The sequence below is a fragment of the Danio rerio genome, chromosome 13 (genome assembly GCF_052040795.2).
Source record: "Danio rerio strain M-AB ecotype USA chromosome 13, GRCz13ab, whole genome shotgun sequence".
Classification (NCBI taxonomy): Eukaryota; Metazoa; Chordata; class Actinopteri; order Cypriniformes; family Danionidae; genus Danio; species Danio rerio.
Genome location: NC_141033.1, coordinates 28815105 through 28839258, shown reverse-complemented (window position 1 = coordinate 28839258; position 24154 = coordinate 28815105). Strand labels below are relative to the sequence as shown.

General features: G+C 34.6%; 1 protein-coding gene across 1 annotated transcript in view; it reads left to right on the top strand.

The window, feature by feature from the left end:
* The first annotated feature begins 977 nt into the window (after positions 1-977).
* The window catches only part of pdlim1 (PDZ and LIM domain 1 (elfin)), a 579513-nt gene continuing 556336 nt past the window's right edge, over positions 978-24154 (top strand). Inside the window, exon 1 of the mRNA XM_087277916.1 lies at positions 978-1069. The gene's annotated coding sequence lies outside the window, so the exon portion shown is untranslated. The remainder of the gene's footprint in view (positions 1070-24154) is intronic.

The following is a 24154-nucleotide window of genomic DNA, read 5'->3' as shown; positions in this document are numbered from 1 at the left end:
GGCCCAGCACTTAATTCAATCACTTAGCGCTTTCTTTCTTTCTCTCCTTTCTCCCTCTCTCTCTCTCATTCCCTCTCCTCTCCTCATTGATCATGGTCATGGAAAAGTGATATTTTGCATATCTGGTTAAGTGCTCTTAACAACCTCGGCTCGTGCTACGTTAAAAATTAATAAATAATAAAAAGGGGTGGGGGTGATCTTGTCAGGGAAGTAATTTGCTTCTCTTGAACCAATGATGGCTTGCACTTTATGTAAATTGGTGTCTAGGGACAACAAAATCCCTCTTAATACACATGCAGACTTCATAACAAAACGCAACGATGAGGAAGGACGAATGGTGGAAGGGAAGGTGGAGAGATGATTAAGAGCGAGTGGTGTTTTCTGTGTGAACGTCCCCATTTTGCGAGCGCTTTGAGTGACAGTATCAAAAGCTTCGTTGGCATGCTTAGATCGCGCTTTTTTGAGTTGCATTATTGCTTAGTGGCATTGTGTCATTTTTTGGTTATAAAACCAACACTAAAAATTATAAAAAGATTCTAAATTAAGTTGTGCTTCATGGGGTTCAGTGGAAGCTGTAATTCTTAGTAGTGTGGTGGTCAGAGGTTAGATCCCCGTTGCAGCTATCTGAAAATGGTTTAAAATGTCTGCTTGTGCTATCTCATGACAAAATCAAACAGCATTCTGACCTTACATTATCTAGAGTTACATAAAGAGGCTTGTGCATTGCTCTGATCTCAGTTGTCTCAGTAAGCATTTTTTATTTTTTATTTTTTTTTGGTTTTTAAAATATGTCTAATAGAGATCTACACATAGTCATCTTAACTGAACAAGGCTAAATTTGGGCTGTCAATGAAAATCAAATAGACATCTAAGAATAGGCCAAAACTAGACTAGTCATTCAACAATGAGAAATGAATGGCTACACATATAAAGTCTGTCTAATCCATTTATTTGGGTTATTCTTAGATGCATGTCATATTTTCACTGACAGCCCAAATTTAGCCTTGTTTTAGCCAAGATGTCTATGTTTAAATATCTATTAGACATCTATTTAACACAAAATTGTTTGGTGGGAAGATTGCTATTTCTCATTTTATGATTTGAAGTGCAATAGAGATCATTTTAATTGTGCCTAGCATGCTTAGAGCAAGAATGTTTGAGTTTATGTCATATTATAGACACCAATTTGATATCATTTTTTAATTATTAGACTTTTTTCCTCAATTGCTTTGGTACACTTCTCAGATCAGAATTGAAATTCTCAAAACTCCCTGTGCAATCTTTCTCATTTCTCATTCTTTTAAACAAGTTGCAAATACGTTTGTACATCCATCCAAATGATTACATGCAATTATCTGCTTTTTTCTATTATCAATTGATTATATCATGTTGATCAAAATGTATTATTTTGGCCTCTGAATAGTCTCACCGCCACAACATTTAGGCATTAGTTCATAGCATCTTTTTCAAGTCTTCACATGCAAAATACGTAGCTGAACAAGTTGTCATAATTTTGTGTCATAATGAATTTTTCTTTACATTTCCATTAGACTTTTTATCTAAATCTGTCCTGAATTAGTACATTTTTCCCAGGCGAATCTTGCCTTTTCTAATGAAGGTGCATCTGAAAGATGATTGTCCTATGTTCTCATTTCTAATTTTGCTTTGTTTTTGTTTTTTTCCTTGCATGTGTTATGCAATGCTGTCTTTTCCTTTCTGTATCACAATGCCATGATCTGACAACAAATTACAGTACAAACAGAAACAATAATTCAAAAAAATAGTTTACACCAAAACACCCTTCCAGAGTCCACTGTTATATTGAAAACATGACTAACATGACTGTTTTATCCATATTCAATGACAGCACTGACACAATTATTGACACAGAAATGCAGTTTTGTGAGATGAACTAAGGATTCTGAGCAAGGTATGGCTTTTGCAGGTAATCCATGGTGTTTCGCTATTTGTATGCATTGTTTTGAGAAATGCACTTAGTGTTTTGCAACACTCCATTCTGATCTAAGACACGTACTAAAGCGACTGAGAAAAACTGTAATTACTATCTTATTATTAGTCATTTTAAATCTGTTGTTAAAGCTGTTTATTGTTTACATGCTGATTTATTATTTACATAAGTTTACTGTATATGTTATGTTGAGTCACGATAGATAGATAGATAGATAGATAGATAGATAGATAGATAGATAGATAGATAGATAGATAGATAGATAGATAGATAGATAGATAGATAGATAGATAGATAGATAGATAGATAGATAGATAGATAGATGGATAGTTGGATGGATGGATAGATAGATAGATTTGATTCTACAATGCGTACAGTATGTTGTATACAGCGCACATAATTGTATAATTATTTCTTAATATGTATTATTGATTTTTTATCACTGTTATTCCAGCTAAATTATTTTTTATATGCACAGATAAATACAAATATATAGCCACTTTCATTTAGGAAAGGCTTACTGGCACCGTTTGCATACTGCTGCTCTATGGCAAAACATTTTGATGTGAGTCTTGTTTGTTTTGACACTGTTGAAATAAATGTAGAGAAGGTGAGAAACATATTCGACAAATGAAAGGATAAACACTCATAATTAATCAAAATTAAGGATGAAATATTATCACAGTGTTGAATATTTTTAAACACACTTGGGTTTATCTTTCGTATACTCAAAATTATGTTCAAAATTTAATACTGAATAAAATTCTAGCTCCTCAATTTACAGTATGCCAATTTGTGAATTCAGAATGTAAATGTGTACGAGTGGAAGCTTCCGCCACCGTCAACTTCTGTCATGCTGTTTATCAGATCTGCAGCGAGAGCATCACTCACAGATTTATGAAGAACCCCAGAAATGTGTGTCATCATTATGGAAGGAGGTGAAGGAAGCCGCAGTGTTTTATTATAGTAATCCTGTACATTATTCTGCACAATCTTTTTTCTCTCTCCCTTCTTTCTGTGAAGCACGCACAAGTCCCCTGTGTGGGTCTGCATGTGTCTTTCATGTGTCACCGTAGACGTCTTCCTCCATACACAACTCCTTTTGTATTGTTTTATTATTTATGCATGGGGCCACTGCTTTAAGATGGTGTGGGGAGACGGGAGGGGGAAATAATTCGTATTCAATCTATGGCAGATCTTAAGCAGCCGTTCAGTTCAAACATTTTTCACTACAGATAAAAAAAAATAATAATAAAAAAAGAAAGACTAAAGAAAGGAAGAGAGGAACGCAACAAACGATAAGGCACTGGGGGAAGGTGTAGAATATGTGCATCCTGAAACAGATGGAGATGAAAAAAGTGAACAAGAAACAAATGGATGAAAAGCAGAAAGGGGAGAAAACAGAAGGGGGAAAAAACAATGCACAGTTGAGCCAGTCTAGAAATCTTTAGATTTCTGAATCTCGAAGCCTATTAAATATAGATTTACTTTTGGCATCTAAAAGGGGAGGGAGCTAGAGAGCTTTTGCAAGCAATAAGGTGCTTGCTGTAGTGTGTGTGGGAGTGCGTGTTTGCATGTGTGTGTCTGTACAGTCAAGATGAACAGCCGCCAAAATGAACTGTGGTTGTATAGCCTTGCCGTGTGGAAAGCTGTTGACAATGTGGAGAGATTCCTCCCTATTACGCTTATGTACACACACACATGCTTGGAGTAGAGGAGTCTATTTTTATTTCTCTTTATGGTGTTCCGGAAACCTGTGCATGTCACTTGAGAATACAGCTCTGTGTGTTACTGCACAACAAAGCACAATCAACGGACTGCAATCATAGCAGGTGCACTTGTGAATATTCTTGTTTCATTAATTCTTAGGCTCCTGTATGGTAGACTTATAGACACTTCTAGATGCTCTTAGTTGTTTTATTTTTCTTAGGTGATTTCTTTATATATATATATATATATATATATATATTTTTTTTTTTTATATATATATATACACACACAAAACAGCATTTTGTTTATAATCTGGTGTAAACATATCCTCCCTAAATGTGATCAAATGTTGCAACATCATCACATCTAAGTCCTTTTTTGTTGAAAATAACATAAATATAAAAATATTTGGTAAATTAAGTAAATTTGGTTTATTATAACCGTAACAAGCAATATAATTATTATCATGTTTAAAAAAGAAAAATTTATTTAGAAAAATTTTTTTCTTTCAGTTTGAGTTTTTGTTCAAATATATATAAAATGTAAAACAATTCTTATTTTTATCTTTATTTGTTTGTAATCATTCTCAATATATATAGTCCTACTTTTACACTTTTTTCAGAAAACCTTTAAAATATTTCTGACATCAATTGTAGTATTTATTTATTTACTTATTTATTTTATTTTTATTAATTATTAGTTTTTTTTTATTTTTAGTTATTTATAGTTTATCATTTATTTATTTATTTATTTATATTATTTTACTTTATTGTATTATTTATTTATATGTTTTATTTGTTTGTTGGTTTTATTATTTAATTTTATTATTTATCTATTTTTATTATTTATTTATGTATTTTATTATTTTATTTTACTTTTTTATTATTTATTTATTTATTTTATTTTTATTTATTTATTTATTTTTGTTTGTTTATTAGTTGTCTTTTTTCTTTTTCTTTTTTTATTTATACAACTTTGTGAGTATATATTTATTAATGTGTGAATGTTTGCATACAGTTGAAGAAAAAGCTATTAGCCCTGCTTAATTTTTATTGATTTTTTTCCACATATTTTCAAGTGATGTTTAACAGAGCAAGACATTTTTCACAGTTCAGTATTATTAGACCCCTAAAGTTTTTTATTCTTCCTGTTGTCCAATGACTTGCCTAATTAACCTAACTTGTTTAGTTTATCTAATTAGCCTGCTGTAGTTAATCCCTTAAATTGGACTTTATTCTGAATACCAGTATTTTGCAACACAACTAGTAAATTGTAATGTGCACTGTCATCATGGCAAAGACTAAAGAAATTAGTCTTCAAGATGATTTATTACAATTATTATGTTTAAAATGTGATGGAAAAAATCAATCCGTTAATCTGCACTAGGAAAATAGTTTTTAAACAACAAAAATTTCAAAGGAAGGTTAATTCATTGCCTCCAACTGTATGTATTTATGCATGTATGCACACATGTTTTTATTTACTTATTTATTTTGTATTGTCATCTGATTTGCATAATTCCTTCAAAGAATCAATGACTAAACCAACCAGAATGACTCCCACAAATCGTGCTGTTGTCTAATTAATCTTTCCCACTGAAAGTTCACAACTTTAGCATTCAAAACAGATTTGTTTCTGATTATCTACAGTCTCGATTGTAGTTATTTATTTATTTGAACATTCATGGCACAATCAAGGTGTCAGAGATTGTAAATTAGAATTGTGCGACTCGACTCGTCCTTCCATCACATCACGCTCACATTGTGCTTCTGTCCTTAAGGAAGGCAGAAAGAAAAAAGAGGCACAGTAAAATGGGAGCTGTCAGGGGGGAAAGGCAGGGGTTGATTTGTGCTGAAAAGTAAAACAAAAGAGTTCAGTAATGGCCGAGCTCAGAGCAGCTGATTATCCGCTGTCTTGTCAAGATAATACCATAGATCAGAGGTATTTCTTTATTCAAATGATATGCCTGCATCTGCACTCAATTGGAGGCCATCAGCTCTCAGCGAGCAGGCAGACGACATTGAACAGCCCTTTCGCCTCTTTGCTAGTGTGGATTAAAAGAAAAAAAGCTGAAGTAAAACTGATATCACAATAATGCCCTGTCCGTGTCCTCTTTGTCAGTCCGAAAGCACTGCTGCGCCCTGAATTGACAGATTGTCCGGATCTGAGACTCCTGCTATTTCACACAATCAGGGTCGCACACTGTTTTTATGATATGAAACGCCCCATAGCCTGTGTGCACGAGTGTGCGAGAGCCAGATCAAATGCTAGCAATTAAAACAGAAACATATGGCATAGTGTACTAATCATGCTCCGTGTCTGAGTGTATATGGTGTAAATGGGGGTTGGGTTGGAGGGGATCGTTTAGACCCATTGTTTTATCTTCGTAGCCATATGTTGGAAAGAACTTTAGTTACAGAGCCATTTATGGATTTTTTTTTTTACATATGCATATTTGAGTATTTTATTAATTTAATTGTGTTAAATGCAAGTGTCTTCCTTAAAGGGATAGTTCGGCCCCAAAACTATATTTACTAACCCTCAAGCTGTTCCAAACATTTGTGTGTGTGTGTGTGTGTGTGTGTGTGTGTGTGTGTGTGTGTGTGTGTGTGTGTGTGTGTGTGTGTGTGTGTGTGTGTGTGTGTGTGTGTGTGTGTGTGTGTGTGTGTGTGTGTGTGTGTGTGTGTGTGTGTGTGTGTGTGTGTGTTCTAAATAAGAAAAAAAAAGATAATAAATGACTTAATTCATTTATTTTCATTTGAACATGCACAAATTAAATCATATCAAATGAAAAATAAATCTTTGCAACTTTAACTTAAAGAAAATTGCTATACAGTTTAATTATAAATAACATTGAAATGTTGTATCATAATATATTGTTAAATTTATATATTGTTGTTGTTTAATCTATTTGTATGTTATATTTTGACAATCATGTTATTAAGCAATAACATGTATTGTTCATTTGATACTGAGCCTTTAATTGACATTTATAAGGGTTTTTCGAAGCATAAATAGTCCTCACTTTCAATCAGGTCACATACCTGCATAAAATTGAGTTAATAAAGCATTTATTTGCTAACAAAGTAACTATTAGTGTATATGCCTGAGTAATAAGATACAGTTGAAGTCAGAATTATTAGTTCCCCTGAAGTATTACCTGTATGTTATATTATATTACCTGTTATTATTAGCCGTATATATATAGACAGCTTAACATTAACAGCATAACAATTTTGACCTAAAATGGTTTTTCAAAAAAGGCTAAAAAACTTTTTTTTAATCTAGATGAAATAAAATTGACTAATAAGACTTTCTCCGGAAAAAAAAAATATTATCAAACATACTGTGAAACTTCCTTGCTCTGTTAAAGATTTTTTTGGAAAATATTTAAAAAAGAAAAACAAAATCAAAGGGGGGCTAATAATTCTGACTTCAACTGTCATAAATGTTCATTTGTTTATTAATCATTTACTTATGCATTCTAAATGATCAAAATCAATTCCTAAATAACTGCTTTGTAAATAATACAATACTTCATTTTTTATTAATGAAAAATTTATCAGTAAAAAAGTATCCAATAATTAAGCACATTATAGATGTGCTTGTAAGTCAAGAATGCAGGATGTGTAGATGCATTTACAAACTGCTTACTAATGTCTGTTAATGTAGAGTTAATGCTTAACATATGATCAGTTAATTATTTGCTAATGCTTAATAGATTAGTGTTAGCCCTATGGTTTTATGATCAATCCATTTAAATTAGCAAAAACAGTTTTTGTGTGTGTGTGTGAGTGTGTAGGAACAACATGAAGAAATTGTGTGGAAGCTAACGTTTTTTTTACAGTGTAGGGTCAAATATACTGTACAAAGCATTTAGATGCTTAAGTTAAAAAAGTGACTAAATATGTTGTCTTAAAAGCGACAAGTCAACTTTACTCAAAAAAAAAAAGTAAACCTGTTGTAACTTGGAACTTTAGGAACTTTTGGAATTTAACTTTATTTTTATCATTATGCTCATGGTTCATTTATATGTATACATATTTATATAGTTAGTACTGTATTTTGAAGCTGGACTGTAATTCTTAAACACTATTAATGTATTTTCTGTAAAGTACTGTACATTAAAGCAATAATGTATTATTTAATTTACTTATTTAACTGATGACTTTTAAACAATAATGTCTGACTTTTCAGCTTGACTTTAGCTATAAAGTACAGTATTGAATTACTAATAGGTTAAGTCGCTTACCCCATCTAAGTGTCACATATAGACAGAACTGATTCACAACTGGAGTTAAATGCGTCTTTGCTGGGCTGTAGATTGCTCTTTCCTCTGGCGTCTTGTCCATGGTGAGTTAACCTTTCGAGATGCCCTGATGAAGAGAGAGCTTTTATTTAGCATGAGCCATGTCTCCTCAGGGATTTCAGACCATTTACTTAGATGAGTCCAGTAATGCCTTGCAAATATAATTTAATTCAAAGTTAATTCTGCTGCATTACTTTTTAATAAAGAAATGATAATTTATAGTCGCCTCCGCACTTTAATCTGTTTCTGCTGTTTAGTGGTTTGTTGTGAAATGTTTTAATGGAGGAGAATGTTAATCCATGCTAAAATCTTAATGACAAATTGAGTGAATTAAATTCCGTCTTAAAGTGCAGAAGAAAGGGAATGTATACTGAGAGCTGTAACATATAACATACTGTACGCATTGTAGAATCAAATCTATCTATCTCTATCTATCTATCTATCTATCTATCTATCTATCTATCTATCTATCTATCTATCTATCTATCTATCTATCTATCTATCTATCTATCTATCTATCTATCTATCTATCTAACTTTGTCTGTCTGTCTGTCTGTCTGTCTGTCAGTCCGTCCGTCCGTCCGTCCAACCGTCTGTTTGTCTGAATGTCCATTTTTCCAGCCATCCAACCATCCATTTTTCCATCAATCTATCCAACCATCCATTTTCACATCCATCCATCCATCCATCCATCCATCCATCCAACCAACAATCCATTTTCCATCCATCTTCCCAACATCTATTTATCCATCCATCGATGCAACAATCCATGCATCCATCTATCCATCCATCCATCCCTCTGGCTGTCCGCCCATCTTTCTTTATATCTGTCTGTCTATCTGTCTGTCTGTTTATCTATTAATTTTTCCATCCATCCATCCATCCATCCATCCATTCAACATTCATTTTCCATTCATTTTCTATCCATCCATCTATCCATGCATTCATCATCGATTTTTCATCCATCCATCTATCCAACCATCCATTTATCCATGCTTCCATCCATCCATCCATACATCCATCCATCCATCCGTCCGTCCAAGTCTGTTTATCTATTCATTTTTCCATCCATCCATCCATCCATCCATCCATCCATCCATCCATCTATCCATCCATCCATCCATCCAACCATAAATTTTTCCACCAATCCATCCAACTATCAATTTTTCCATCCATCCATCCATCCATCTATTTATCCATCTATCCATTCATCCGTCTGTCCATCCGTCCATCTGTTTTGATGTTTCTGAATAGTTATTTGTTATTCTACAGGATTTTTTTCTGTGTCTATGTTTAAGTTGAGCCTTTTTTTTTTCTGTCAAGTACTTTCAGTTTACCATTAAAACCGTTTGTGAATAAATATGCGAGTGTTGTGAGTATAAACTGGTCAGTGAGCTGATTAACAAGCCTCCAGCACTCCAACTGTGCGTACATGCAAATACAGGTTTGGGTTCAGCTTTTTTATTTGCATGATCATATGCAAATGTACTAATTAGCACACTGTCTGGTTTGACTTAATAGTCAGCATTTCTGACGAGGTTTAACGAGAGTGTTTATTCTGTTCAGGGTCTGGCAGGAAGACAGTGGTACAAATTCACCCCGAATTGCCAATACTGTTACACCACCGTTAGAGAATTATTCCAATATCATCTCTCGTGTGTTTCCTTACTTTTGTTTACGCATCTGTATGACATTAAAACATGTTTTTCAATAAATGCTAATGTAATTGCGCTATCTAAAAAAAAGTATTTATTCTATTCTGTGTTTTAAGCCCCATTCAGACAAGCATGTTTAAACTAAACAAACACAACGATCACAAAAGAAGTACTGTATAAGCACACTTTGCAAGGACAAAGGATCACGATGATAATCTGCCAAGGCTCATTTCTCAGATATCAGAGGTGATTGGTTGATTAGACTTTTCACCCCGCTGAGGATCTGTTTTTAATAGCTTCATAATGCTGTCGTCGACTAAGATGGGCAAAACTCAGCCAATTAGAATTGTAATAAGGCTAATTAACAAAACCAAAAAGAGAATGAAAAAAAATCGAAAAAAAGGAGAAAAGAAAAATGGGGGTTTAAAAGAAAAGGGGGGTGATGACAATCTTGATAATTATCATTTTCTCTTATTCGCAGGCCCTTGCCATCTCATAATTTATGCATGTCTTCGAGGCATCACAACACATGTCTCATCAACAACGCCCCCCTTCAGAACTCATGGAAGCTCGGGGATGATTTATTTTTTATGAATATCTATGCAAATGTCCAAAAAAAAAATCAATACACGTTGAACTGCTTCAGGTTTGTTTTTGTATCGCCATGTAAAATAATAAAATGCACCGCTCAAACATATGCAAACACACACGTTTATGTTTTATTTCCAAGCACAAACACACTTTTCAGGCTGACTCACTGTCAGGAGTGAGTACAGGTATCACTGCCATGCCGTTTAAGCATCAATTCATCAATAATTTGCAGAAACGGTTTTGGAGTGAGTCTGGTCTCCCTGTGCGGAGACTGCTCTGCTCATCGCCTCGGGTCATTCCAGAAATTTCACTTAAGGAGCCCGGCATACAGACCCAACACCATATGGCTGGCAACCCACAGCGAAAGCTCCCTCTCTCTCGCTCTCTTCCCACCTCTGTTTCTCTTTTCTTCTTTTCGCTCGCTCTGTTATATGTGTGTAAAGCGTGTAGCTGTTTTCTTTCCATTTTTTTTTTTCTCTTCCCAAACCTGACATCCCATTGCTCTCAGCCAGGGCCTGTCACAGTTTGAGAGACGGCAACGAAAGCAAAACCGAACAAAAAGGACAGCAGGTAGCAAAACATCCCCTGCAAGCGAAGCTAAAGCCACCAGGTCGCTTTGCTGGTGTTGCTGCCATATGGTAACCTCAGGCAAAGCAGGCTTTCTGTTTACCTGCTCTATGCAGGGTCATGTCAGCTTAATTTCTGCTTAACCGCGACATGCTTCTGGTGCCAACCTGTCCACATCATCCCCCCGCACCAGTCTCACCCCTCCTGAGCAAAGGATCACGGATGAATCAGGGAACATGCATGCACTAGTTTACAATGTTTGTTTTGCTTTTTTGTTGTTGTTGTTGCTTATAGTATTAGCTGACAAGCCACTATAGACATCACTATACATTGCAGATTGCAGCCATTTTAGTGTGATAAAATTAGAAATACAGTTGAGATATTGTGCTGATCTACATTCTCCCTGACATGTGCTATATATAATCATTTAGTATGGATAGTTAACTCAAAATATGTACATTTTCTTCTGTTAATGTTTCTGAATTAGTTTTATGTAAATTTTTATTCATGATTTTAAGTTTGTTTGTTGTTTGTATTTTATTGTTTTATGTTGTTTTTTTAATTTATGTTTTATGAGAATGTAATAGTCCAAAATATAAATAGGCTTTTTGTATGTAAGGTAGAGGGGGGATGAAAGTAACATGGAACGAAAGTAACAAAGCGATTTTCTCGAAGCCCTGGCAACATTTGCTTTCCAGGCTATAACAGCATATTCAGCATGCAACTCTTGATGGAGCTGCCAAATATCACATCATTTCGGGACCGTGTTCTGCAGTTAGGTCCAAATTCGGTTTTGAAGTGCAGAAGTAAATTAAGAAGTAAATTATTGTAGCGGTTCTTTTTTCCGTAATAGAAGTTGTGTCTCTCTTTAATGATCAATCTACAGGTTATTTAGTGCAATAACACACCCTTAAGTTTGTAGTTTGAGTTGTTCTGTCTAAAAGTAAAGCAGGTTTAAATGGCAAGAGTTCCTGTGGGGATGAAATTAACAGTTATTTAAATCTCACTACTAATATTTAGATCCTGTTTCTAACTTCCATGTTTACATTGTGTTTGGATTTAGATGTTTTATAAAATAAATGCATATTGCCAATAATGATAAGAAATATTACAAAATTGTAGAATATTTTAGCATTTTGCATTGTCCGATTGCTTTTGAAACATTTGATGAAACTGAAATTGAAAGTGAAAATGCAGTTTAATATTGCTTTGCAAAAATAAAAGACAAAATATGTTTGCCGTGAATATTGACAAGGTCATAGTAAGATTCATTTAAAATAAACAAGATTAAGCCAGTAAAACTAACAAATACTGTTTTATTTATTTATTTATTTATTTATTTTTTACTTTTGACCTACCCAATTGTAGTAGTAGAAGCTCTATTTGTTTACAATTGATATCAATTCAAAGAATACCAAGAATTTTTTAAAATTTATTTTTAATTGTTTTTTAAATTTTTTTGTTAAATGCTTAAACACATTTAATTCTATTTAATCTTTTAATAGAAAATGCTTTAGTTTTTTTTTTGTTTTTGTTTCTTCACATTTAATTTTATGTATTACTTGCCAAGTTTTTGTAATTGTCTTTTGTGTTTTGAGAGAAAAGATTCAACCTAACAACAACTTTTTTTCATTGAAGAAAGTCAAACAAATATCAAAGACGGTTAGCTCAAGGTATGCATTTTATTTTATTTTATTTTATTTTATTACAGTTTTTTTTATTTATTTTTTTTATTTCTGTAAACTGTTGTGTGAACTGTAAAGTTTCTTCCAGTGAGCAAGCAATAAACTGTGTACCGTTTGCTATTTTTATTTACGTGGGCAAGACCTGCTCTTAATTATGTCCGGTCTAGCTTAAAGGGTCACTGTGAATGCTGTCAAAGTGTTTGTGTCTGTGCATATGCCTGTTTGGACATATCTGCCAAATGTCACATCAGTGAAGCCTTTGGAGGGTGAAAAGCCTCCTTATTGGGTCACAGACAATCACAAGTGACCTTTCTTCCCTCTCTGATGCCCATGGCTCAACATAACAACATCAGCTCCCATCAGTCAACGGTCCTATGGTGTGAAAAATCCAATGGCATCTGACGTGGCATAGTCTCATCATTAGACTGGTTAAGGCTGCAGTCATATACCCTCAAGATGCCAGGCAGCTGTGCCACTCTGCACGTTTTGTCCTGAGATGGTGTACTGGCTAGGATAGTGTAGAGTTTGAAGTTTCTTGTGGATTAGTTATGGTTATAGAGAACATTTTAGATATATGCCATCATGATTGTATATATATGATTTTTGTTTACCCAAAAATGAAAATTGAAAATTCTGGACACCTGTAACCATTGACTCCCATAGTATTTGTTTTTCAGCTTTCTTCAAAATATCTTTTTTGTGTGTTCAACAGAAAAAAAGAAACTATTTCACTCTATTTTGTCACAAAAAGTATGTACTTTGATCAAAAAAAATTATTTTGTGTGCCTATATTGTTTTCATATTGTTTTGCAGAAGACTTATGGGGATATTAAGTTCAGATATGGGTACACTTTAAAACCCAAAAAGTTAACGTAACTCAAACCATTTGAGGAAACCGATTGCAACAAACCATTTAAGTAAAAAAAAAACGGATCGCAATTAGAACTGTGAACTTGTTCCATTTGAGTAAAAGAAGCAATTTAAGCACAGTAAAACCCGATAAATGAAAAGAACTCAAACCAACTGGGTACTGGAAAACCTAATCCAACCTAATAAAGGCAACTCAAACCAAAGCGCTTCACAATCATGAGGGGGGTCTCTCCACACACCCACCAGTGTGCAGCATCCACTTGGATGATGTGATGTCAGTGCATTTACCACACACCAGCTATAGGGGGAAGCACCATGGAATTTTTAATGACCACAGAGAGTCAGGACCTCAATTTAACGTCTCATCCGAAAGGCGGCGCCCACTGACAGTATAGTGTCCCCTTCACTTTACAAGGGCATTAGGACTCACACAAGCCGTAGGTTGAGTGCCCCCTACTGACCTCACCAACACCACTTCTAACAGCAACCTAGTTTCCCATGTGGTTTCCCATCCAGGTACTGACCAGGCTCAGCCCTGCTTAGCTTCCGTGAGTAAAGTCTTGGGCTGCAGGGTGATATAGATGTGGCAAGAAATGGTTCAGCAGTGTAATTATAATTGTAATTTGAGGAATTAACTAATGATGTAATTACTTGCACCCGTTTTTTTTTTTTTTTTTTTTTTTTTTTTTTTTTTTTTTTAATGAAGTACATTATATGTTTATAATAAGTGAAGTTGGTCCCACTTTATATTAAGTGGCCTTAACTAAAATGTACTTACTTAGGATTTAATAGTTTGTTACAATGTACTTAGTTTGTAAATACTTGTATTTACTGTGTACTTATGCTTGATTAAATACATGTATGTAATTACATCTATAACTAACTTTTAAAATTACATTTGTAAATACACTGTTGACCATCCCTTACACCTTAACTCACCCTTAAACCTACCCATACCACCAAACCTGTCCATAACCCAACCTCTATCCCAACTGAAAAGCACCACAAGTGTTCTCAAATACAATATAAACACAGTAAGTACATTGTATTTATTTTTTTGATATAAGTACAAAGTAGTTAGGACACTTAATATAAAGTGGGACCGTGAATTGTACTAAATGATTAATTTTATTGTGGGTCTATAGTAGTTAATATGGCCTAATATAAAGTGTAAGCTAGTATTACAGTATATAACAATTTAAAGTAGTTGTTTAAATATACAGTAATGATACAGTTATTTGCTTATTTATTTATTTATTTATTTATTTATTATTTTTATTTATGTAATCGTTCGTTCCTTCATTTCTTCATTTATTTATTTATTTATTTATTTATTTATTTATTTATTTATTTATTTATTTATTTATTATTTTTATTTATTTAATCGTTCGTTCCTTCATTCCTTCATTTATTTATTTATTTATTTATTAGAAAGGTTTTCTATTTTTTTTCTTTAATAAATACAAAGTTCAGACTGAATTTGTTTATTTGTTCATTTGTGCATTTTTTATTTAATTAATTTTGAAGAACAAAGCACTTACAGCTCTGATCAATTGAATCCATATTTGCTAAACAAGTGTTGTTTGTGATCTTTTACAAAAGCCAAACTTGTGCAGATAGGGTTTTACATAATAAAGTCATATTGTGAATGCAAAAAATTGCATTTGTGAGAAGTCTATTTATCTATTTATATCAATATGATCCATAATTGTTTCCATAATTGATCCAAAGTGTAACAACACACAGAAAACACATTAGGTGTTGAAATTCCATGTCCCCTAAACTCCCCCACTTACATGCACAGAGGCAGTAACAGGTGTCTGCATGTGCCCACTGGCATCATGCCACACCACCCGCCATCTTGGCTTCTGCCGGCGCTGAACCTCCTGTCTATAATGGCTGGCTCTCAGCACTTCTAATTGATTTACTAATCTCTACAAAGTGCCCTGACAAGAATTCGGCCTGCTTTGCAGATTTACTTAACGAGTTTGATTTCAGTCCTTTCCCTATATGTCCCCATGCTGACGTCCTGTAGTGTTGTGTGAGAATGGGTTTTATTCGACAGAGCTATAGCTCGCATGGAGGGCTCTGGTCTTGCCATGTGTGAAAAGAAGATATGGTCAGAGGCCAAGCAATCTTGTGTGTCGCGTGTGTGCGCGCGCGCTCGCGTCTTCTGAGTGAAAGGTTGAGGGACCATGTCCTTTTAACGTCAGAAGCGACAGCCTGACACCCACCACCCACCCTTTTTCCATTTCAGATGCAAAGCCGGCAAGCGACGCATGCATATAGTCACAGCAGCAATCTCATCTATGTCCAATCTGTCATGGCACTGCTTTTCATTATTCTTATTTGGAGATAGGGAGTCATTTTTTATAGGCACTTGAGCTGCGGAGCGCGGCCGGCCGCTCTCTGGTCAGGCAGACATGTCACTTTCCCTGCACGAATCTAGGTCAAGGCGAGAGAGTGAGAAGGCAAGGAAAGGAGATGGAAAAAGGCTCCCGGCATTTCTAAGAGGCAAATGAACTGATGAAATTATTGAAATGCGGCCTTGCTGGTGGATGGGGGAAGGGAGCAAGCTGTGGTCAGTCGTCTTATCCCTCTCCCACAACCTGTCCTTCTTTATTTTCCTCCCTCTCTTAGTCTCTGCCGCTCTCTCAAACTGAACGGACACTGATATGCATGCATAATCACGAGCTTTACCATGTAAAATGTTAAACATGCTGGAATCTAGTAGGGCGTGTGTTCCGTGGGATGGAGAGCCTCTGTAGTGCCCTGTCAGGTGACTGGATCTCTGTTTTCTGCATTGGAATGATGGTGTATTAGCTGCGGTGTGCATTAGCATCTGCATAAACACTCTCCATTTCAGCCGGAGACAGCAGAGGTGGTTGTGTGTGTGTGTGCGCGCATGCTGCATCCAGATGTCACTGTCATGAGGCAGCAGGGGTGGGTTTAAGGTGACCTGCTTTAAATATAGACAGTGTCATGACAAGATGCTACACTCGACTTATAAAGCACATTTGCATAACATCCCTGTGCATTTTTTTCCACTCTTTCTCTCTCTTTCTCTTCTTTTATATAGAAGGAGAACAAAAATGCCTTCTCTTCTACTCCATTATTCCTGTGTCCACTGCAGAAAACAGAACTTTAATAGTGATTCATGGTGGAATTGGACATCATGATGCATGCTTGAAAAATGTGTAGAATATTGATTTGTTAAAAGGATGTTTAGGGTGGGTGGTGGGTGTCACGGTGGCACAGTGGGTAGCACGATTGCCTCACAGCAAGAAGGTCACTGGTTTGAGGCCCTGCTGGGTCAGTTGGGATTTCTATGTCGAGTTTGCATATTCTACCCGTGTTCACGTGGTTTTTTTTTTGGGTGCTCCATGCACTGCATAAAACATATGCTGCATACTTTGTCGGTTCATTCCACTGTGGCAACCGCTGATTAATAAAGGGACTAAGCTGAAATGAAAATGAATGAATGATAAAAGGATATTAGGGGAGGTTGACATTTTAAGAAAATAGATTCAAATCAGATTACCTTTGGCAGCTTTGTCAGATGAGTGCACATATTTATCCACACCTCTGTACTGGTTGTAAAACTAGAAGTGTAGCCTTTATGAAGACACCCATACATACAACTCTGCAAAAGAAGAGTTGCCTCAATAACTTTGTGTTATTGTTGAGTATGGTTGTATGAATCATTGTTTTTTTAAGTGTCATCAAGTCTTTATTTTTTTTTTCTCCTTTTCTGTCCATGACCTTGGTTTTCTTCATGCTTTGTACAAGAATAGAGGGGACTTCAATTATATGTTTATTGAGCTTTCAAATTTGAACAGTACTTTGTGTTGTATAGAAATGGAAGTCAAGAGGAATGGAAGAGGAATTATGTGCTGAGTTATAGAAATGACCCATTCTTCTCCATTTTGCTTTTAGTTTTAGTGTTTCCGAATTCATTTCCACTCATAAATTAAGCTAAATTATAAAATGTAAAAGTTGTTTACATATCGGCGGCATGTTGGCGTGTCTGTGTGGAGATTGCATGATCTGTCCATGTTCGCGTAGGTTTTCTTTGGGTGCTCTGGTTTCCCCCACAGTTCAAAGATATGCGGTACAGGTAAATTGGCTGTAGCGTATAAGTGCATGTCTGAATGCGAAAGTGTATTGGTGTTTTTCAGTTCTGTGTTGCTGGAAGGGCATACACTGTGTAAAATATATGCTAGAATAGTTGTTGGTTCATTCCACTGTGGCGACCCCTGATAAATAAAGGATTAAGCCAAAGTAAAATGAATGAATTAATTAATGTTTACATATTAATTAGTTTATTTATTTATTTATTCATTCATTTATTCATTCATTGTAAAGCCAGTATGTATGTCAATGTATATTGGATCATTAAATGCCACCCAAACTTAATTTGATTACGTACCACTACATACATTTCTGGAGAGAGCAAAATGCATCCGGAAAGCTGTTTTTTTTTTTTTTTATTTTATTTTTATTTTATTTATTTTTTTGTTTTGTTTTGTTTTGTTTTGTTTGTTTGTTTGTTTGTTTGTTGTTGTCGCAAATCCACACTGGCTGCTGTTTCACGCGAGTGCCATTCACGCCTACTCATCTCCAATCCACCAGAGGCCGATGTCGCCTGAAGGAACTTACTGACTGGCCAACCGACCAATCTCTCCACCCACCCCCTTCCATAAACCCGACCAAAAGTGTTTTAAAAAGCACCAGTTGACCCCCTTCCCAGAACCTGACCTACAGTGTTTTTAAAAGCAATCCAGAAGAAGAAATTCCGCCTGATTTTTACCACGGTGTCAGATTTTACCACATTCTCACCCTGTTATTTACTAGTTTATTTTATACTTAGCCTTAGTTTTTGTCTTACCTACTTTCTGGATCTGTGTATTCCTGGATTCAGATCTGTGTATGAAGTCCACCAACATACATGTGAAGCTACCCACAAACTGGTAACAGCAGGAAAGCAGTCAATATGGAGGTAAGCGGTCAGCTGGTGCATGCTAGTTTGAGCTGAAGCTATTGGTATGAGCAAGGACCTAAACATTATATCACCATTTTAATCCTGAGCATGTTCATAACCATTAAATAATATATGAAAAGCCCATAAACTTGTTTTTGTAAAAAAGAAAGATATGATGTGTCAGTTTATATATATATATATATATATATATATATATATATATATATATATATATGTATATATATATATATATATATATATATATATATATATATATATATATATATATATATATTTATATATTTATATATATATATATTTATATATATATAATTTTTTTTTCTGGAGAAAGTCTTATTTATTATATTTCGGCTAAAATAAAAGTAGTTTTTAATTTTATTAAAACATTTTTAAGGTAATATATTTTTTCGTTAGTCTACAGAACAAACCATCATTATACAATAACTTGCCTTATTATCCTAACCTGGGTAGTTAACCTAATTAACCTAGTTAAGCCTTGAAATCTCACTTTAAGCTGTATAGAAGTGTCTTGAAAAATATCTAATTAAATATTACTTACTGTCATGACAAAGATAAAATAAATACATTATTATGTTTAGAAATGTGTTAAAAAAATCATCTCTCCGTTAAACAACTGATGAATTGGTGACAAAAATAAACAGGGTGGCTAGTAGTTCTGAACTGTATTCTTCTGTACTGAATTTCCTTTAAATGGGGTCCGTGTTTTTTTAATCAGTCAATTAATCAATAAGTCAGTCAGTCTGTTAATCAATCAGTCAAACAATACATAATACATGTTTACACAGAAAATGTACACAGAATACCTAATTAGCACTAATGCGGATCTAATTAGACTAAAAATCCTAAAAATAATTCTACAATGTCTAGAAATGTAAGATGATACTGAACTATTTTTACGTTCCTATTCCTAACAAACATGATTAAAATGCTTTCATTATATCATCCATAAAAACATATCAGCTTTCCATTAGTGAACTGTAGACAGAAAGCCTGGGTGTTTTAAACAATTACCTGCTTTATAAATGTGAAGAGCACGGATATACTGAATTTTACACATATCCTCTTGACCCCAATTCCATTAACTCGTAAACAAAAGACACAAAGTAGTGAGGGATCTGCCTCGTTAGCCGAGCCTGATGGTGAATTAACATGTGCAAAGGGTCAGAGTCCACTTTATTTCCCTGTACGTGTACACACACAGAGACACACACATTATCATGAATTATTTATCAAATTCATGTACTGATGTCTATGAAGTCCATTTGTCCTGGGAAGGCTTGGAGCAAGACTGTTGAAATGATGTCTCTTGCAGTATTAAATTTGAACAAGATTGGCTAAGATACTATGTTAGGTAGACACGCTAAAACACCTAGTGGCTAATATATGGTAAATTAGTTAAAGGGATAGTTCACACAAAAATGAAAGCTCTGTCATAGTTGTTTAAACCCTTTCTTCTGTTTAACACAGCACAGGCTATTTTGAAGAATGCTAGTTGGTGGTAACTATTGACGGTTATACTAACTTTCCCTACATTTTTCAAACTATCTTACATTGCTTTTAACAGAGGAAAGAAACGGGTTTAAACCAGGTAATTTTCAATTTTCAATCTCTTTAACAAAATGAATCTTGTTTGTTCAGGATTTTTATATATATAATTAAATTTATTACTATTCATATTTACACAACTAAGAAAATAAAACCATTTAATTTTTGACACATTTAAATTTGTAAAGACATAATTTCACTGGCAAACAATATAATGCATTTTAAAACTTTGTAAGAATTCACAACCTACATTAGCACTTGTTTTCTTTTTCTCTGAACCCCTGTTGAACTGAGATCAGTTCATTTGAATCTAAGTCAAGACTGAGATCAGAAGAGGGTCGAGTTTGAGTCAAGATCGAGTCCACAACATGGCCATGAAAACATGGTCTTGAACTGAGCTTCAAAGTTTGACCCAGAATCATATTTTCATAGTCTTGGTCATGCCATACACTCAAATGAACTTGACTCTATTGTGAAGTTTCAAGTTACTGCAAGAGCAAAACTAATTCTAAGCTACCTGACAAAAGTCTTGTCATCAATCCCAGTTGTAAGAGCAACAAATATTAACTTGACTTCTAATCATATGAAAAAGTGACACAAGGTAGATTTTTCAGATGAATCATCTGTTGAACTGCATCCCAATCATCACAAATACTGCAGAAGATCTATTGGAACCCACAAGGACCCAAGAATCTTCAGTATGAGGGCATGCGAGAGATCTGCAGAGTGGATTTCAAAATCTGCAGCCTAAGGTATCAAGACATATGTGCTGCCCGTTACAAACCACAGGAGAGGGCCAATTTTCCAGCAGCATAGCGTTCTATCTCCAGCTCCAAAGTTTCTGAAAGCAAAGAAGGTCAAGCTGTTCCTGGATTGGCCAGCCCAGTCACCAGATATGAACATTATGAAGCATGTATAAGATGAAGGAGAAGGCAAAGAAGATGAATCCAAAGAACGTTGATGAACTTTGGGAGACTTGCAGGAACACTTTCTTTGCCATTCCAGATTACTTTATTAATAAGTTATTTGAGTCATTGCAGAGATGTATAGATGCAGTCATATAAGCGCATAGGAGTTATACACAATATTCATTATTTTTCCACACCACCATGATTTTATATTCTATACTGTACATTATTTATGTTAAGTGACAAGACTTTTGTCTAAGCAAAGTCAGACGTTACTGTCCTAATTAAATAATTAAAAATTTATTTCAGTAAAAGAAGCATAAGCTAGAGTCCTTTGCTGTTCATATAATCCCCTTCTGATACCAAATGACCGACTAAAAGTCAAGTTATTATTTGTTGTTCCTAAAAGATAGACAACGGTTGTCAGGTAGTGTACAACTAATTCTGTGCATCACTGAGCAACCTAAATGACTGAATTGTAAACGATTTATTTGACAAAACAGTTCATTAAAAGCAATCAAAAAGAATGAAGCATTCATTAATTGTATTATTTCTCTTATCATAATTTCAGTGTTAGCAGGTGAAAGTTTTAATGCTTGATACTTTGCTACTCAAAAAAATAAATAAATAAAAAAAGATTTCAAATCAATCCATTTAACATGGCTTACAAATGTAGTTACTAACTTAAGCATATCCCATTTAACCCTGCTCTAGTCGGTACAATAGACAAGGTTTCAGGAATGTATATTAATTCTGTTCCGTATAATAATAAACTCTTGACCCTCTGCATTCCTTCAATTATGTTTTACTCTTTTTTTCTTTCCCTCTTTTTAATCTTGTTCATGTCCAGAAAAGCAGTCCTTCCTGCTACCTCATCCCTAAGCTGGCACAGTCGCCATTTATCCCTCTAGCCCTTCTCTCTCACCCCCTTCACCCCTTTCTCCTCCTCCTTTCCCATCCATCCTTCTCCTCCCTCCATTCCATTCCCCGGCCTGTCATCAATCTCTCTAAAATGACAGCCGACAGATGTTAGCCTTTCCAAAGATCAAATCCATGGCTGGAGGGCTGCTCACTGTGGAGAAGGGTATAGCCAAAGAGAGGTAGGGCCACAGCGGTGGCACTAACACACACACATGCCTATCGCCACCCGGCCGCTGCATCCGTCTGTCTTTATTGCCCTCACACACACACATACACACACCCCCACCTCACACAAAACTGATGCCTAAATGTGTTGTGACATGAGGGCAGGGTGGCATAGAGACAGGACTGTCAAGGATGGACGGCTGGAGGGGACAGCCTGCCTAACTAAGCTGTGCTGAACTTCCGGAAAGAAACAATCTTGACTTTGTGGCCTTTATATATCACTGTTTTAGAGTCCTTTGACCTCCAGCTTTTTGTGTGATTTATTTTTTTTAATGAGCATTTAAGCAGGTGTGCAAAGAATGTACCTAAATATTGTATTTTTTTATATTTCTGGTATGTGTATTGCTGCAGTTAGCTGAAGGCTAATATGAGTGTTTATACAACGGCTGTTCTTTGTCATGTATCGTATTTAAGCTTTAATGACTCAGACGGGTCAGAGAGAAGACCAGGGATGACCAAGTGTTGTCTGAGGGACATTGGCCTTCAGCTCAGTCTGCACCAACAACCTCATTTGTGAATGTGTGTGTGTGTGTGTGTGTGTGTGTGTGTGTGTGTGTGTGTGTGTGTGTGTGTGTGTGTATGTGTCGGATTTGCTTATACTGTTTTGTGGTGGTTATACATTCAAAACATATTAAATGATGTGCTGATAAAAAACTAAAATCGCACAATTCTGAGTTTGGAGGGTTAAGTGGAGGTTAAGGGATTGAAACTATCATGAGTTGTTAAAAAAGGGTCCTACAATGCCCTTCCTTATAAAAATATTTCTCAAGTGTCCAGAGATTGTGTCTGTAATGTTTCAGCTCAAAACACCTCATTCATATTTTTAAATGCACCTTGGGATGGAAGCAAACAATAAGGGCTGTATCCGAAATTGTGGCTATGCGCTTAAACAGTAAAACTTTTCAATTCGTGTCCAAAATCATGTTGGACACCAATTCAGTCCAACAATAGACACCATTAAAGAGTGTAGAACCCATGTACACTCAACAGCTTGAAAATACATATAATACTGAAAATATTGTAAGTGAATTCCTGTGTCTGATCGCAAGGTAGTGTCCACATCGAATCATATTGGTGTTTTTAAATTAATTTTGATTTAACTTAAGTAACTTTAAAAAAGTAATAGATTACAAATTACTGACTACTACTGGAAAATTGTAATCTGATTACATTACTAATTACTTTATGTAAAAAGTAATCAGATTTCTAATTACTCTCAAGTTACTTTTAAAACATAAATTATAGCTATAAAAATATTTAATATACCGCAGCTCTTTCAGTAATTTAATATTCACTGAAAAAACAATGGGTTGTTCACAGCAGCTTAACATATTCAAAAGACTTAAGGCAGTGGTTCTCAAACTTTTTTCACCAAGTACCACCTTAGAAAAAAATCGTCTCTCCAAGTACCACCTTACGACGCTATTTTTTTAACCAGTATTAAAAAATAGCGTCGTAGGCCTAATTAAGCAGCTACAGGTGTGCACAGTTTAAAAACGATGCAGATTACTTCCTATTGTTAAGAATATGTGTTATTGTCAGTCACTTTAAACATTTTAAATAGTCTGAACATTAACTGTGCTTGCAGATAAAAAAAAAGAGTTTTAGTTAAAATGTGCTTTTAAAAATTCATTAAAAAATGGCGCTGTTCTTAAAAAGTAAAAAGAAAACTGCTGTACTTAAATCTAAAGTATTCATAGTAGCCTATTCATCAAAAGCTGGAAATGCTGCTTGGACCTTATAAATATAGGCTATATGTCATATTCCTACACTTTCAGACAAATCTTGAAATATATGTTAAATGTACATATGACAGGGTTCATACAGGCACAGCCTAATGAAAATCAATTCCAGCACCTATTTTTTTTTCAAGACTGACATGCTATGTATTGAAGACCTGAAATGTATTCTCAGCAACCCATAAAATATTGCATAGGAATAGATACAAATAAAAACCATTAAAAATAATATTTATTAATCATATATTAATAATATAATAAACCTGCACTAAATGCTTGTGAAATTTTTTTTGTACTCAAGTAAAAATACTATTACACTGCTAAAATAACAACATTTTTAGTAAATAATGCTAATATTTGGTAAAAGTACAAAGTACTCTTTTAAAAAGTACTAGTTGGTTACTTTTGAATAAAAAAATCAGATTTTCATTATGAAA